Raw genomic sequence first — 16,758 nt, forward strand, 5'->3', positions numbered from 1 at the left:
GTGAAGAGAAGTTGGATAATATGCACAAAAATATAATTTGATAGAAGGAATAAGTTCCAGTCCAATAGTACAGTAGGGAAATCATAGTCAACAATAATTTAGTGTATATCTCAAAATAGCTAGAAGATAATTGTAACATTCCCAACACAAAGAAAAGATAAACGTTTCAGGTAATGGATATCCTCGTTACCCTAACTTAATCATTACACATTGTATGCATGTATCAAAATATCACATGTACTCTCAAAATATGTGTAACTATGATATATCAATTTTAAAAAGACAGAAAAAAAGGATTTAGGTCCAGTTTACCAGTGAAATCCTTCAAGTGTCCAAGTTATTAAGGATCAGCTAATTATTATGTAGTGTATGTCTCTACTGTATAAAATAAGAATAAAAAACTTTTCAAAGCATTTTTGTTTTGTTTGAGACAGTGTCTCATTATTTTTTATTTTTATTTTTTGACTGTCCTAAATTGTTTATTAGGTATGAATTTTACAAACTTAAACTTTACTTATATCAGAGGCAACAGTGGAGCTGGAGATTATCACATTTTCTCCAAGCTGCATGACGAGACCCACCAATAGTGTGGTGGAACTTAAGGCCCTTTCCAAAGCCATGGCTCTTTCGGCCTGCAGATGTCAGCCCATGTGTCTCCCTGGGCTTGTAGACTGATTGGTGATCCACTGGGTGTCAGGATTTCTTCTGACAGCTTAATGGAATGCATCAATGAGGATAACCTCAAAAAATTTGTATGTGAAATCTTCAACTCAGTAAGAATTCAGGACTCTTAGAGCCCCACAGTGGTGTCCAGCTTGCTCCTCTGCAATGGACTGAGGGTTCAAGCAAAGTTTAGCTGGTTAACACCATGATGTTCAGGCTTGCCGTAAGTTGCACCCTTAGGAACTGGGTGTTTTTGGCCATCACCGCACACATGAATCCTATATATAATGTAGCCTTGTAGTTCAGTCGGCGCACTTTATGGGGCCAAGTGGATTGGGGAGCCCTGTGGAGAGCAGAGAGCTGGCAGTACTGCCAGCAGCGGACCCTGAGAAGAAAGCGCATGAGATCAGACTGCTTCTCCCTCCATAGCTCCTGGATGTACTTGTATGCACCCACCGTGGCTTACCTGATGGCTACTGCCAGACAGAAAGGCGGGGTCTCACTCTTTTGCCCAAGCTGGAGTGCAGAGGCGTGATCATGGCTCACTGCAGCCTCGATCTCCTGGGCTCAAGCCTAAGTCTCCCGAGTAGCTGGGACTACAGGTGAGCACCACCATGCCTGGCTAATTTTTGTATTTTTTGTAGAGACAGGGTCTCACTATGTTGTACAGGCTGGTCTCAAACTCCTGGGCTCAAGCAATCTACTCACCTTAGCCTCCCCAAAGTGCTGGTATTATAGGCATGAGCCACCACACCCAGCCAAAATATTTTCTGAAAGAAAACAAAATCAGAGGCCAGGAACGGTGGCTCATGCCTGTAATCCCAGCACTTTGGGAGGCCGAGGCGGGCGGATCACTTGAGGTCAGGAGTTCCAGACCAGCCTGGCCAACATGGCAAAACCCTGTCTCTACTAAAAATATAAAAATTAGCTGGGTGTGGTGGCATGCACCTGTAGTTGCAGCTACTCAGGAGGCTGAGGCAAGAGAATCACTTGAACCCGGGAGGCGGAGGTTGCAGTGAGCCAAAATTGCACTACTGCACTCCAGCCCAGGTAACAGAGTGCGATTCTGTCTGAAAGAAAGAAAGAAAGAAGGAAGGAAAGAAAGGAAGGAAGGAGAGAAGGAAAGAAAGAGAAAAAGAAAACAAAATCAGAAGAGCCAGACATCAAGAGCCAAGCAAATAGACCATAAAATACTTTTTAAAATAAAATATATTTTTAAAAATATGGTTAATGCATCAAGAAAAAGAAATAAAGGTCTTCTTTTTAAAGTTACAAAGGTAACTAATAGAATTTAAGAATAAAATAATGGGAGAAATAGAGTAGATAAGTAGGGCATGTAAAGAGGTTAAATGGTCATACTCGTGTTGGGGAACTCACGGATGTTGCATATTTGTACATCAACAAATAAAAGAGTTGCCATTGCAGCCAAAATCTGTGGGGAATTTTGGTGCAGCGTCCAGCCACTCCACTCCCAGTGACAGCTCGGAGTTCTGTTTGGATATCTACCCTTTCCCAACCCTGTTCCACATGGTCTGGGTGGAGTTGTCTCAAATTCAGCTTATCTGTTCCTGCCCAATGAGTCAACCACGCCGTTTAAGAGCTTTAGCCTCTGGCCCAGGACTCTGTACCTGCAAAACCTTTCTTACTTTTGCAGGAGCTGTCCCTGTGAAATAGGGTATGTTTAATGTTAAGGGGAGCTCTGGGTACTGTTTTATTTCTGTGTTTATGGGCTTGATATTCTCCTTCATTTATCAGAAGAAGGAATGGCGTCTTGCCTAGATGGGCCAGAGAAGGCCCTAGTCCTTGCTATGGGAAAAGACTCCTGGTGGATGGGATGCGGGAAAGGAACAGGACATTTGTTGTCAGCACCCTGTGGCAGACACTGTCCATATGCCATGCACAACCCCGTGGCATGCACCCCTACACAATGACGGCTGCCTACTGCAAACACTTCCAAGTCCTCCTCTGCCGGAAGGTTCTCTCTCTCCCTCTCTCTACCCCTTCCTCCTCCGTGTCCCCACCCCCCTCCTTAAGAGCAAGCTAGGCTGGCAAATAGGGCAAGCTGAAAGTTCTGTATCAATGACAGATAAGGAGCTGTCGGGTTCGCACTGCAGCTTTCTCGCCCCTCTGTTGGGAGAACTCTGAAACATCTTCTACACCGTCTCCCAAGCTCTTCAGGGGGAGTGGGCTCCGGGTGCCCGCAGAGGTAACTTGCTTGATAACGCAGCTTTCTTTTTTCTTTTTTTTTGAGACAGAGTCTCGCTCTGTCGCCCAGGCTGGAGGGCAGTGGCGGGATCTCAGCTCACTCCAAGCTCTGCCTCCGGGGCTCCCGCCATTCTCCTGCCTCAGCCTCCGGAGTAGCTGGGACTACAGGCGCCCGCCACCACGCCCGGCTAATTTTTTGTATCTTTAGTAGAGACGGGGGTTTCATCCATGGTAGCCAGGATGGTCTCGATCTCCTGACCTCGTGATCCTCCAGCCACAGCCTCCCAAAGTGCTGGGATTACAGGCGTGAGCCACAGCGCCCGGGGGATAACGCGGCTTTCTTTACTGGCTCTCTTCCTTTTCTTATCTTGCTTCCCTACTCCCTGAAATCATCTCTCAAACTACTTGCAATTAAATACTGCAGAGTCTGGGAGACCTCACATTAAGATTCATCCAGTCCCACTCTCTCAGTAAGGGCCCCTGGGTTCTGCTTTCCTTGACACACCCCTCGTTCACTTTCCCTCTGTGCGCTTCCAGTGGCTCCATCCCAACCCCAGGGCAGGGCACATGGATCACACCTAGCCAATCAGCATTGATCTTTTAGCAGCCACAGGGAATGGCTTAGGGGCAGCTTGTGACCGGTTCGGAGCCAATGAGGTGTGAGGAGTCTTTAGCGGATAGAGAGGCCCGCCCTGCTCCCTGTGCACCTGGAAGAATGAAGCCTGGATCCGCCACCATCACCTGCCAGCCTGTCTGAAAATGGAGCCAACAAGGAGGGCTGCTGGATGGAGTGAGAAACCAGGCCTTGTGGTAGTGTTTGAGCCCCTGAATCAAGCTGTGCTTCAAGCTAGAATTATCCCGAGAGTTTTCAGTGAAATGAGTCAGGAACTTCTCTATGAAACCCATTTTGAGTTGTGACTAAGATGCCTAATGGATACAAGACAGAGAAAGGGCCTTCTCCTGGGTCTCCCTTATGAGAAACAGAGAGAGAGGTGGTTGCTGCCTTGGCTCTGTGGCCGAGCAGGTGCAGTTCAGACAGACGTGGTGGGAAGTGATCTCTGCTTGCATAGGAAGGGAAACCCACCTGGGCTGCTCCCGTCCCTGGGGGGTGCCAGGCACTCCCAGCCCAGGGGAAGGAGGGACTGGAGGTATGTTCAGCTGGGGCTCCCTGCAGGAACGCTGAAGCCAGAACGGAACAAACTGCAAACCGCGCCATACGAACACTGCACTCACTCTAAACCCAGGTGGGATTAAAAATCGGCAGATCTGGCCGGGCGCAGTGGCTCATGCCTGTAATCCCAGCACTTTGGGAAGCCGAGGCGGGCAGATCACATGAGGTCAGGAGTTTGAGACCAGCCTGGCCAACACGGTGAAACCCCGTCTCTACTAAAAATACAAGCGCATGCCTGTAATTCCAGCTACTTGGGAGGGTGAGGTACGAGAATCGCTTGAGCCCTAGAGGCTGAGGTTGTAGTGAGCCGAGATGGCACCACTGCACTCCAGCCTGGGCAATAGAGTGAGACTCAGTGTATAAAAAAAAAAAAAATCGGCAAAAATCTGAACTCGAAACAGACAAATCGGGAATTACAGGAAAGCAATCTCTCTCCTGAAAGCGACTTTGGGGAAATTGGAAGCCCTTCCTACTCCACAGATCCACCAGTTGGCCCATGACAGTATTGGGACACAATCCTCTCCCTGCCCAACGAGGATTGCCCCAAATTAAAATGCCAATGCCTCCGCCCAAAGTGGCATTATTGGCTGTTAGTAGACTTTAATACTTACACAAGGGTTATTATAGAATTTCACAGAGCAGATTTTGCAGGGTGCAAGAAGTAAGGAACCCGGAGGGAGGGCTCAGCTACAGAGGATAAAGGATTCAGCACTGGTCACTCCCGTATGCTCAGAGTAGACGTTAAGACTGATAAGAGGCATGAGGGAGACTCAGAGGACATTCTTCTGCTCAAAGATAAGAAAACTGTTTTACCTGGCATTTACTTGTACTCTAAGCATATACCTGATTCTCTGAGTCCCACCTTAGGCCAAATCTGGCTAACCCATTCATTTACAGTTTGTCTTCTGGCTACTTTTGCACTACAATGGCAGAGCTAAGTAGTTGCCTCGGAGACTGTACGGCCTGCAATCTCTAAAATATTTGCTCTGTGTCCCATTACAGAAAACGTTTGTTGACTCCTCTAAATCAGTGGTCCTCAAACTTGAGTGTGGTAGAATTCCCCCAAGGGCTTGTTTACACACAAATTGTTGAGCTCCATCGCAGGGTCTCTGATTCATTAGGTCTCAGGTGGGAACCAAGAACAGTTGATCCTTGAACAACACGGGTTTGAACTGTGCGGATCCACATACATATAGATTTCTTTTGCCTCTATCACCCTTGATACAGCAAGACCAAGCCCTTCTCTTCCTCCTCCTCCTTGGCCTACTCAACGTGAACATGGTGAGGATGAAGACCTTTGTGGTGATCCACTTCCACTTAATGAATAGTAAATGTATTTTCTCTTCCTTATGATTTTCTTAATAACATTTTGTTTTCTCTAGTTAACTTTATTGTAAGAATATAGTAATAATTTATATAACATGCAAAATATGTGTTAATCAACTGTGTTATCTGTAAGGCTTCCAGTCAACAGTAGGGTATTAGTAGTTAAGTATTTGGGGAATCAAAAGTTAATGCAGGCCCGGCACGGTGGCCCATGCCTGTAATTTGAGCACTTTGGGAGGCCAAGGCAGGTATATCACTTGAGGTCAGGAGTTTGAGACCAGCCTGGCCAACATGGTGAAACCCTGTCTGTACTAAAAATACAAGGATTAGCCAGGTGTGGTGGTGCATGCTTGTAATCCTAGCTACTTGGGAGGCTGAGATGGGAGGATCACTTGAACCCAGGAGGTGAAGGTTGCAGTGAGCTGAGATCGCACAACTGCACCCCAGCCTGGGCAACAGAGCGAGTCCCTATCTCAAAAAAAAAAAAAAAAAAAAAAGTTAATTCAGATTTTGGACTGTGCAGGTGGTGGCGCCCTAGCCCCTCCCTTGTTGTTCAAGAGTCAACTGAATGTCCATTTCTTTTTTGTTGGGAGTTGGGGAGTTCCGGTGAAGACAGGAAAACCTGTTAGACAAATTCTAAAAGAGCTGTAACCTTAATTTCCCTTTCTAATGAGCTCCCATGTGCTGTTGCTGCTGCTGTCCTTGCCGTCTCCACATTGATGCACCTGAGAAAGGGCAAAAGCAAAATAGCTGGAAGTGGCTCAGGTCATTCACTCCTGCCTACTTCTCATTAGCCCAATATTAGAGGCTGGGAAATGTAGCCACTGGTTAGGCAGCCATGTATCCAGGAAGATGGAAAATAGATTTGAGAGGACAACTGGGAGGACTAGAGTGCTGCATTATTTTCTAGGGACTTAAAACACACACACACACACACACACACACACACACACACACACACACACACACAAAGGCTTAGTTCTCTCTCCTACTACATGTTCAGCTTAGGTAAGCTAGAGGCTAGAGGCTTGTTCCAGGTTGCTTTTGTCCTCACTTTACAACCCAGGTTGAAGGAGCAAGTGCTACATTTTTCAAATGTTGCTTTAAAAAATTTTGTATTGGCTGGGCGGGGTGGCTCACACCTGTTATCCCAGCACTTTGGGAGGCCGAGGCAGGCAGATCACATGAGGTCAGGAGTTCGAGACCAGCCTGGCCAACATGATAAAACCCTGTCTCTACTAAAAATACAAAAATTAGCTGGATGTGGTGGTGCACGCCTGTAATCCCAGCTACTTGGGAGGCTGAGGCAGGAGATCACTTGAATCCAGGAGGCAGAAGTTGCAGTGAGCCGAGATCACACCACTGCACTACATGCCACTGCACTACAGCCTCGGCAACAGAGTGAGAGTCCATCTAAAGGAAAAAACAAAAAACAAAAACAAAAAAAACCTTTGTATTGAAATACAACATGTATACAGAAAAGTGCAGAAATCAAAAGTGTATAGCTCAGTGGCTTTCACAAAGTGAACACACCCATGTAACCAATGCACAGACAAGAAACAGAACATGACCAGTGCGCCAAAAGTCCCCTCACCCCCATCTAGTCACCATCTCACTTTCAAGGGTTGCTACTGTCAGAGGTGTGTAAACCAGAAAACTCCATCTTAAATAGGAGCTGGGTAAAATGAGGCTGAAACCTCCTGGGCTGCATTCCCAGACGGTTAAGGCATCCTAAGTCACAGGATGAGACAGGAGGTCAGCACAAAATACAGGTCATAAAGACCTTGCTGATAAAACAGATTGCAGTAAAGGAGCCAGCCATAACCCACCAAAACCAAAATGGCGACAAGAGTGACCTCTGGCCATCCTCACTGCTACACTCCCACCAGCACCATGACAGTTTACAAATGCCATGGCAATGTCAGGAAGTTACCCTATATGATCTAAAAAGGGGAGGCATGAATAATCCACCCCTTGTTTAGCAGATCATGAAGAACTAACCACAAAAATGGGCAACCAGCAGCCCTCAGGGCTGCCCTGTCTATGGAATAACCATTCTTTTATTCCTTTACTTTCTTAACAAACTTGCTTTCACTTTGCATTGCAGACTCTCCCTGAATTCTTTCTTGCATGAGATCTGAGAATCCTCTCCTGGGTCTGGATCACTACCTCTTTCCTATAGTACTACTGTTGGCCAGGTGCAGTGGCTCACACCGGTAATCTCAGCACTTTGGGAGACCAAGGCTGGAGGATCACTTGAGGCCAGGGGTTTGAGGTTACAGAGCTATGCTCTTGCCACTGCACTCCAGTCTGAGTGACACAGTGAGACCCTGTCTCAAAATATTAAAAAATAATTTAAAAATTTTAAAAAAAGGTAACCATCATCATGCCACAGATGAGTTTTCCTGTTTTGAACTTTATATACTAAGCGTTGGTATACAAAGATGTGATGCACTCAGAACTTTCACCCACCGTATATTGTGCTGTACGGACTCTCCTGTAACTGATTCTTTCACTCAACAGTTTGTTTGTGAGTTTTATCTGTGTTGTTGCATGCAGCAAACATGCAACAAATTTCTATTGTGGTTTTTTTTTTTGCATTGCTGTGTAATATTCCATAAACAGATGCTTTGTTTATCCATTCTACAGATGATGGACAGTATTTATTTCTAGTATTTGACTAGTACTAATAGTGTTTCTATGAACCTTTTAATAGATGTCTTTTGGTGAACATGTATTTGCATTTCTTTTGCAGATATGTGTTCACCAAGCCTTGTGGTGGCACTACTGGGTCATAGTGCTAGGGGAGGTATATGCTCAGCCTTAGTAGTTACTGCCAAACTGTTCTCTAAAATGTACCAATTCACAGGCTTATTAGCAATGTCTGAGAGTTCCAGTTGCTGCACATCCCTGCCAGCACTTAGAACTTCACGCACCGAATCTGATCCAGCTGGACTCTGCCGGAAAGCACATAGACAACTTTCATTTTGCAAAGCCACAGGCTGCCTGGAGAGACACACATGCAATGTGTGACGAGTACGACACCTCACCCAGTGCTCTGTCATTGGACCGGGGAGCTCAAATGAGCAACCCAACAGTCCAGATATAAAATTTGGAGATTTTATATAAAAATCTGGCTATTTTGCTTCTGAAAAAAAAAATGAAGGATCCAGCAATAGCGGGCCCAAGTTCCCTCATGATCATAAATGGCCAGAGTTGAGTGTTGGTATCTGCCAGTCCATCCACTGTCACCATTTCCCGATCCACTTCACTCATTGACCTTCGCTCCCAGACTGTAGTAGATAATTGAGTTTCCTGCGGTGGACTCCAGCCTTCCTTCAACCCAGATCAAGACGCCCAACATAACCAAGCAAATATTTCCAATACATTTCTTATATCCTACCAAGGGTTGGTAGTGGAGATATTCTCATATTCAACCCTTGGTAGGATATGAGGAATGTGTTGGAAATATTTTCTCTGCCCCCAGATATCTCCACTAGTACAACTTTTTCTTTGTATTAAGAATGGCTCTTGGCCGGGTGCAGTGGCTCACGCCTGTAATTCCAGCACTTTGGGAGGCTGAGGCAGTCAGATCACGAGGTCAGGAGATTGAGAACATCCTGACCAACATGGTGAAACCTCATCTCTACTAAAAATACAAAAATTAGCCGGGTGTGGTGGCACATGCCTGTAGTCCCAGCTACTCTGGAGGCTGAGGCAGGAGAATCGCTTGAACCCAGGAGGGGGGAGGTTGCAGTGAGCCGAGCCACGCCACTGCACTCCAGCCTGGGTGACAAGAGTGAAACTTCATCTCAAAAAAAAGAAAGGAAAGAAAAGAAAAGAATTGCTCTCTTCCTGCAGGCATATCTCAAGTAGAATAAAGAGTACTGGAAATGATGAAACAGTACATTGTTCTTTTGATGGTGAATATCTCCAATTTCAGATTTTCTTTTTTCCTGTGGAACACACCATCCCAAAACTCAGTGGCTTAAAACAACATTTTATTGGAACATGATTTTGTGGGTCAGTAACTAGACCAGAGCACAGTTTAGCTCATCTCTGTTCCATGATGTCTGGGGTCTCAGCTAGAATGGCTCAGATAGCCAAGGTCTGGCTGGAACAATTCAACTAGGGTATGTCTAGGCCTCACCCTTGCTGTTGTCTGGGTTCCTCAGTTCTCTCTACGTGGCTTCTCCACGAGGTTATTATCTGGGGCTTCCTTACAGCATGGTAGTCTCAGGGTAGTTCCCTGAGGCTGCCACACCTTTTTCAGGCATAGGTCTGAAGCTGGCACATCATCATGTACACCGTATTTCATTATCAAAGCAAGTCACAAGGTAAGCCCAGATTCAAGGTGAGCAAAGATAGCCTCCACTTCTCAATGGAGAAAACTACAAGGAATTGGTGGCCATCTTTTTTTTTTTTTTTTTTCTTTGAGATGGAGTTTCACTCCTGTTTCCCAGGCTGGAGTGCAATGGCGTGATCTCGGCTCACTGTAACTTCCGCCTCCTGGGTTCAAGCGATTCTCCTGCCTCAGCCTCCCAAGTAGCTGGGATTATAGGTGTGCACCACCACCTGCGGCTAATTTTGTATTTTTTGTAGTGACAGGGTTTCCCCATGTTGGTGAGTCTGGTCTCGAACTCCAGATCTCAGGTGATCTCCCCACCTCAGCCTCCCAAAGTGCTGGGATTACAAGCATGAGCCCCCACTCCCAGCCTTGGTGGCCATCTTTAATCTACCGCAGCTTCTCCACTTCCTGCCTCTCTTTCCTTTTATCCTCCCTGCCATGCTGGTTTTTTTGTTTGTTTGTTTGAGACGCAGTTTCATTCTTTTTGCCCAGGCTGGGGTACAATGGCCTGATCCCTGCTGATTGCAACCTCCGCCCACTCTGGGATCAAATGATTCTCCTGCCTCAGCCTAACAAGTAGCTGGGATTACAGACATGTGCTACCACGCCCGGCTAATTTTGTATTTTTGGTAGAGATGGGGTTTCACTATGTTGGTCAGGCTGGTCTTGAACTCCTGACCTCAGGTGATCCACCCACCTTGGCCTCCCAAAGTGCTGGAATTACAGGCATGAGCCACCTCACCTGGCTATGCTGTTTTCCAGAAACATGTATGGTATGTTCCAAGTACTATGCTAGTTAGTAGCACAGAGATAAAACATAGTTCTTGACCTCAAGAAGTTTACAATCTACTGGACAAAATAAATTGACAGCTACAATAAAGAGTGGAAAATGCATGTATACATGTGCACACAGGGCCTTTTAAAAGAGGCCAATATATTATCCATATTTGTAAACCCCACCGCTGATTCAGATCCTAGGTCATGCCCTCTATAAACACAAATTGAACCAAAGAATTAGTAAATGTTATTAATACCTGAGAATGAATGAGTTTATCTGGGCATTTCTTTTTTTTTTCTTTTCTTATTTTTTTTTTTACACGGAGCCTCACTCTGTTGCCCAGGCTGGAGTGCAATGGCTCAATCTTGGCTCACTGCAACCTCTGCCCCCCGGATTCAAGTGATTCTCCTGCCTCAGCCTCCTCAGTAGCTGGGATTACAGGCGTGCACCACCACGCCCAGCTAATTTTTGTATTTTTAGTAGAAACAGTTTCACCATGTTGGCTGGGCTGGTCTCAAACTCCCAACCTCAGGTGATCTGCCCACCTCGGCATCCCAAAGTGCTGGGATTACAGGTATGAGCCATTGTGCCGGCCTGAGCATTTCTTATGAGGAGACAAAACTAGAAAGATGTCTTGAAAAATGTAATGAAAATAGGCCGGGCGCTGTGACTCACGCCTGTAATCCCAGCACTTTGGAGGCTGAGGTGGGCGATCACCTGAGGTTGGGAGTTTGAGACCAGCCTGACCAACATGGGAAAACCTTGTCTCTACTAAAAATACAAAATTAGCTGGGTGTCGTGGCGCATGCCTGTAATCCCAGCTACTTGGGAGGCTGAGGCAGGAGAATCGCTTGAACCCGGGAGGCGGAGGTTGCAGTGAGCCGAAGCCATGCCATTGCACTTCAGCCTGGGCAACAAGAGTGAAACTCTGTCTCAAAGAAAAAAAGAAAGAAAAAGAAAAATTTAATGAAATTAACTGCCCAGTTATTAACTTGACTAGTGATAAAAATTACTAGTTAGGATTTAAAATTTTCTACTATTTGGCATAAAATATTAATTTATGCATGCTGAGTCATTGAAGCACCCCAAGAACCTGAACATTCTTAGGGGACACTCTTTGGAAATGGCTGGCGTGAGCATTTCAGAGGTCACTGGGCCTCAGAGCTGGGGGCCTGGGAAGAGGGAGAAACTAGGAGGGACTGACAGGGGCGGCAGGGGCTGGAAGGGCAAGGGGAGGAGCGAGAGTGATTTCATTTATCTCATGCTTCTGCCTGGAAACCCGTAACTGAATTGGCACTTGTCATGGTGAGGCTATAGCTGTTTGCGGGAAAAAAACAAACAGTTGTTTGTTTAAGCTATTGCTTATCAGGTTTTCTGTTAGTTGCAGTCAAATGTTTTTCTAACTAGACAGCCTGTAGGTGGAAAGTGGGGCCTTTGGAGAAGGAGGATGGAGAAATGGATGCCGCAAAGGTGTCCTGGGCCGGGTTCCCTAGCAACAGAGCTGAAAACGGGGATGCTTGTGCAAAGGCTTTACTGGGACAGTGCTCACAGGGAAGTGTTGTAAGGGAGTGAGGGAAGTAGGCTGGGCCCGGAGGAAAAGCCAGACAGGCATGTGGATTCAGGTGAAGTCCTGTCTCGGCCTGACCCCACAGGAGCTCTGAAGTATAAGTTGCAACATTGTGAATCTGTCTGCCTCGTGTGTGTGTGTTTGGGAGATGGGGGGTAGGATGAAAATTGTGTGGCAGCCCCAACTGCTGAGCAGCACTGGATAAAGCTGAAGGTGTGAGCCTTAGCAATTGCATCTGCAGCAGCTGGGGGCAGTAAAAGGGATCCCAGGGGTCCACGCAGGCACCAACAGCATCTGCTGCAGAGGATGGCTAATTCTTTGTATGATTTATGGCAAATCTTAAAAGGTAATTTGTATGCACACACACAAAAATAGCTAAAATGTTACCTACACACTGACCAGAATACTTCCTAAATGGTGAAGAAGGCAGAGAGCAATCGGAACTCTTTTACGTTGCAGGCTCAACCACTTTGGAAGACGATTTGGCTGTACCTGCTAAAGTGAAACATATGAAGACCCTACAATCAAGCAATTCCACTCCCTTGACTATACCAGTAGAAGTCTGTCCATCAAAGACTTGTAGTAATGTCAGCAATAAAAAGGAATGTACAGCCATGCGCTGTGTAGTGACAGGGATAGGTTCTGATAAATAAGTATTTGTGTATATCTAAACATACCTAAACCAGAAAAGGTACAGGAAAAATAAGGTTTTATAATCTTATGGGACCACCGTCATATATGTGATCTGTTGTTGATAGAGACGAACTTATGGTGGTGCATGCCTGTTGTGTTGGTGAATACCACAGGAATTATCTTGGTGAAGGAATCCAGTCTCCAACGGTTACATGCTATATGATTCCATCTATATGGCATTCTCAAGAAGACCAAAGCCATAGTAATGGAAGACAGATCAGTAGCTGTAAGGGACTGGGGAAAGGGGAGGGGATTGTGATTCTAAGGGGACAGCAGGAGAGAGTTTTTGGGGTGATAGAACCAACTATATCTTGATATTGTGGTAGTTATATAGATCTATACACATGTTGAAATCCATAGAATTGCACACCAAAAAGTCAATCAAATGAACAAAAATAATTTTTAAAATATGTATAAGAATGTTCATAGAAGGTGTATTTATAACAGCCTAAACAGGTAGCCTCCCAAAAGTCCATTATGAGCAGAGCGGGCATGCAAATTGTGGTATGTTGGTTCACACTGGGAAACGCTACCCAGCACTGGAAAAGAACAAACTACTGGAACATGCAATAGCGCGGATGAGTCTCAGATGTAATATTAAGTGAAAGAGGACAGACACAAAAGAGAGCACACTGTATGATTCCATCTGCATAATGTTCAAAATGGGCCAAATTGAGATGATACAGTCAGGACAGGACTGGAAGGGGACATAAAGGAGTCTTCTGGGGGTGCTAGAAATATATTGTGATCTGGGTGGCAGCTTCATGAAAGTATTCATTTGTTAAACTTCATCATGCTCTACACTTATTTTATTATTATTATTATTATTATTATTAATTATTTGAGACAGAGCCTCGTTCTGTCCCCCAGGCTGGAATGCAGTGGCGAGATCTTGGCTCACTGCAATCTCCACCTCTCAGGCTCAAGCAATTCTCATGCCTCAGCCTCCTGAGTAGCTGGGATTACAGGCGTGCACCATCATGCTCAGCTAATTTTTAAATTTTTAGTAGAGATGGGGTTTTGCCTGTTGGCCAGGCTAATCTCAAACTCCTGGCCTCAAGTGATCCACTCGCCTCGGCCTCCCAAAGTGCTGGGATTACAGGTGTGATCCATTGCACCCAGCCATATACACTTAAGATTTGTACTTAAAAAAAAAAAAAAAAAAGATTTGTACTTTTGCTTTTAAAAATAGTACCTCAGTGTTTAAAAATGTAAATTATTTTCAACTGATTTATACCTGTCTGGGTGTTATAGGTGTTATGCGAGGGGCTAAAATTTATTGTTGATTGTTAGTTCTTTGACAGCTGACTCCTTATCTCAACTCAGCAAACACAGGGCACTGTGCTGGCTCCAGGGTCACCGGAGAACAAAGAAGCAGTCCCTACCCTTGATAAATATTTGCTTTCGATAACAAAGGGGATGATGATATTTGGAATCCATCAAATTCAGGATTATGTTTACTCCTGCTGGGTGAAAATGAAGCTATATGAGGACAAATAACCATTTTCCTCAAAAGGAGAACGCTTTTTAAAAGTGCTTAAACTAGGCTGGGTGCTGTGGCTCATGCCTGTAATCCCAGCACTTTGGGAGGGCGAGGCGGGTGGATCACGTGAGGTCAGGAGTTCGAGACCAGCCTGGCCAATGTGGTATACCCTACCTCTACTAAAGATACAAAAATTAGCCAGGGGTGGTGGTGGGCATCTGTAATCCCAGTTACTTGGGAGGCTGAGGCAGGAGAATCATTTGAACCTTGGAGGCAGAGGTTGCAGTGAGCCGAGATTGTGCCACTGCACTCCAACCTGGGCAACAGAGAGACTCTGTTTTAAAAAAAAAAAAAGTGCCTAAACTAGGCTGGGTGCAGTGGCTCATGCCTGTAATTCCAGCACTTTGGGAGGCTGAGGCAGGAGGATTGCTTGAGCCTAGGAGTTCGAAACCAGCCTGGGTAACATGGCAAAGCGCTGTCTCTACCAAAAATATGCAAATTAGCCAGGAGTGGTGCTAGGCACCTGTGGTCCCAGCTACTCGGGAGGCTGAGGTAGGAGGATAGTTTGAGCCTGGGAGGCAGAGGTTGCAGAGAGCTGAGATGGCACCACTGCACTCCATCCTGGGCAACGGAATCAGACCCTGTCTCAAAAAAAATAATAATAATAAGTGCCTAAACTACCACTTTGGGATTGGGAGAGAATTTAGATTTTACTACAGGCCCCTTATAAAGGAAATACTTGCTTTTGAACTGTAAGAAAGCATGGATCAGAATCCATACCAGAATGATCCCAGGAGCAGGGATTTTTCTATATGCCATTTAACTTCTAATAGAGCTTTCTGGGAACATAGTGTACTTCTTTTGTCTCCATTTTTGTCTGATTTATGCTTCTTTTGTCCTATGCTTAACTCATGACAGAGTTGCCAAATTAAAAACCTAAGTCCATTCCTTGTAAGACAAAGACTGAACCTTGACTCATTTATTTGAGGAGGTTATTTACTGTTAGGTTTGAATAAAGTTCTGATATGATTTTTACACTTAACCTTTTTCCAAGCTTCCTCGATACTGTCTGCTTTTCCTTAAAATGCAAAATGAATTCCAAACATACTCTGAGACAACTATACTTTTTAAAAATATGATTTAAGAAGCACAGTAGTTATAAAATCAATTACTATTGGAAAAGAATGGGTGCTGCTTATGCTTTCCCAATATTAACTCATTTATTCCACAAAGATCTGCTCACTATCTTTTACAATTTAGCTCACTTTTACTGACAACATGGGAAGCACTGTAATAGATGAAGCTCTGTAAAAGATAAGACACAGCTTTTGTCAAATAACAATACAAGAATATATAAACCACATATGACCATATAAGAATTTTGTAAAAATAGCCAGGCAAGGTGGCTTACGTCTGTAATCCCAGCACTTTGGGAGGCTGAGGCAGGTGGATCACCTGAGGTCAGGAGTTCCAGACCAGACTGGTCAACATGGTGAAACCCCGTGTCTACTGAAAATACAAAAATTAGTTGGGCATGGTGGCGGGCACCTGTAATCCCAGCTACTTGGCATACTGAGGCAGGAGAATGGCTTGAACCCAGGAGGCGGAGGTTGCAGTAAGCTGAGATGGTGCCGTTGCACTCCAGCCTGGGCAACAAGAGCGAGACTCCTTTTCAAAACAAAAACAGAAACAAAAAAAAACAAAAAAGAATTTTAAAAAATTACTACAAGGACACCAAGAATAAGAGAAGTGATACTGGTGGCCATGAGATGATTAAAAGCATTTGCAATGGGTATATTGTACAGCCTTTTTGGTAAAAAGGTTTGTATTTGCCTAAATACACTTAAAGAAACTCTGGAAAGATCCATGAAAAACCAAGACAGAGGTTATCCATGGGGCATGGGAGAAGAACTGTGCAAAGGGACAGGAGAGTTTTTGCTAAGTTCCATCGTGTCCTTGGAAACCCTGTGAAATGTCTAATATTTGTTTTAAACGGTACCCAGCATTGTTGTATTCAGGTATGGAAAGACCAGCAGACATGGGAATGACTATCATGAAGGAAGAAGTTTGTTATGTTCACAGATACCAGAAACTGGAGGCACAGCGCGCCATGCAGGGCCATGCAGGGCAGCACCAGAGTTGGTCAGGAGGCAGAGGGAGTGAGTGTGGGCAGAAGTCTTTATTGTGGATTCCATGGGAGGGAATGGGTGAGACAGGGTAAGCGGGCTTGAGATTGGCTACTTTGAGTAATTTCAGTGGGCTCTAGGCTACAGGAGCTGTCCCTGCTTTCCCAGTCCCTGGCCTTGGAGTGAATAGGGCAGGGGAATATGAGAGTCTGGGCCAGGTATGAGAGTCTGATAAAGGAGGTGGTTGGGGTATGGGCTTCAGATTGGTTAGTTTGTATTGGAAAGGTGCACTCGCAGACGAGTCCCTTACTACCTTTAGAAATTGGCTAGCCCTAGGAGGGGCAGTATCTCCAAGTGAGCAAGGCCCTCAGGATGTTAAAGCATCAAGAAATACAGAA

At 45.2% G+C, this 16,758-nt stretch overlaps 1 non-coding gene and 1 pseudogene across 1 annotated transcript; both read right to left on the minus strand.

The window, feature by feature from the left end:
- Positions 1–519: 519 nt before the first annotated feature.
- LOC737396 (large ribosomal subunit protein eL15-like) lies at positions 520–8,351 on the minus strand (annotated as a pseudogene).
- On the minus strand, positions 5,960–6,021 carry LOC112206570 (U7 small nuclear RNA). The gene has a single exon (XR_002940989.1). It is a non-coding gene; the product is annotated as a U7 small nuclear RNA (small nuclear RNA).
- Positions 8,352–16,758: the final 8,407 nt, after the last annotated feature.

This window comes from Pan troglodytes, chromosome 21 (assembly GCF_028858775.2).
Source record: "Pan troglodytes isolate AG18354 chromosome 21, NHGRI_mPanTro3-v2.0_pri, whole genome shotgun sequence".
NCBI classification, from domain to species: domain Eukaryota; kingdom Metazoa; phylum Chordata; class Mammalia; order Primates; family Hominidae; genus Pan; species Pan troglodytes.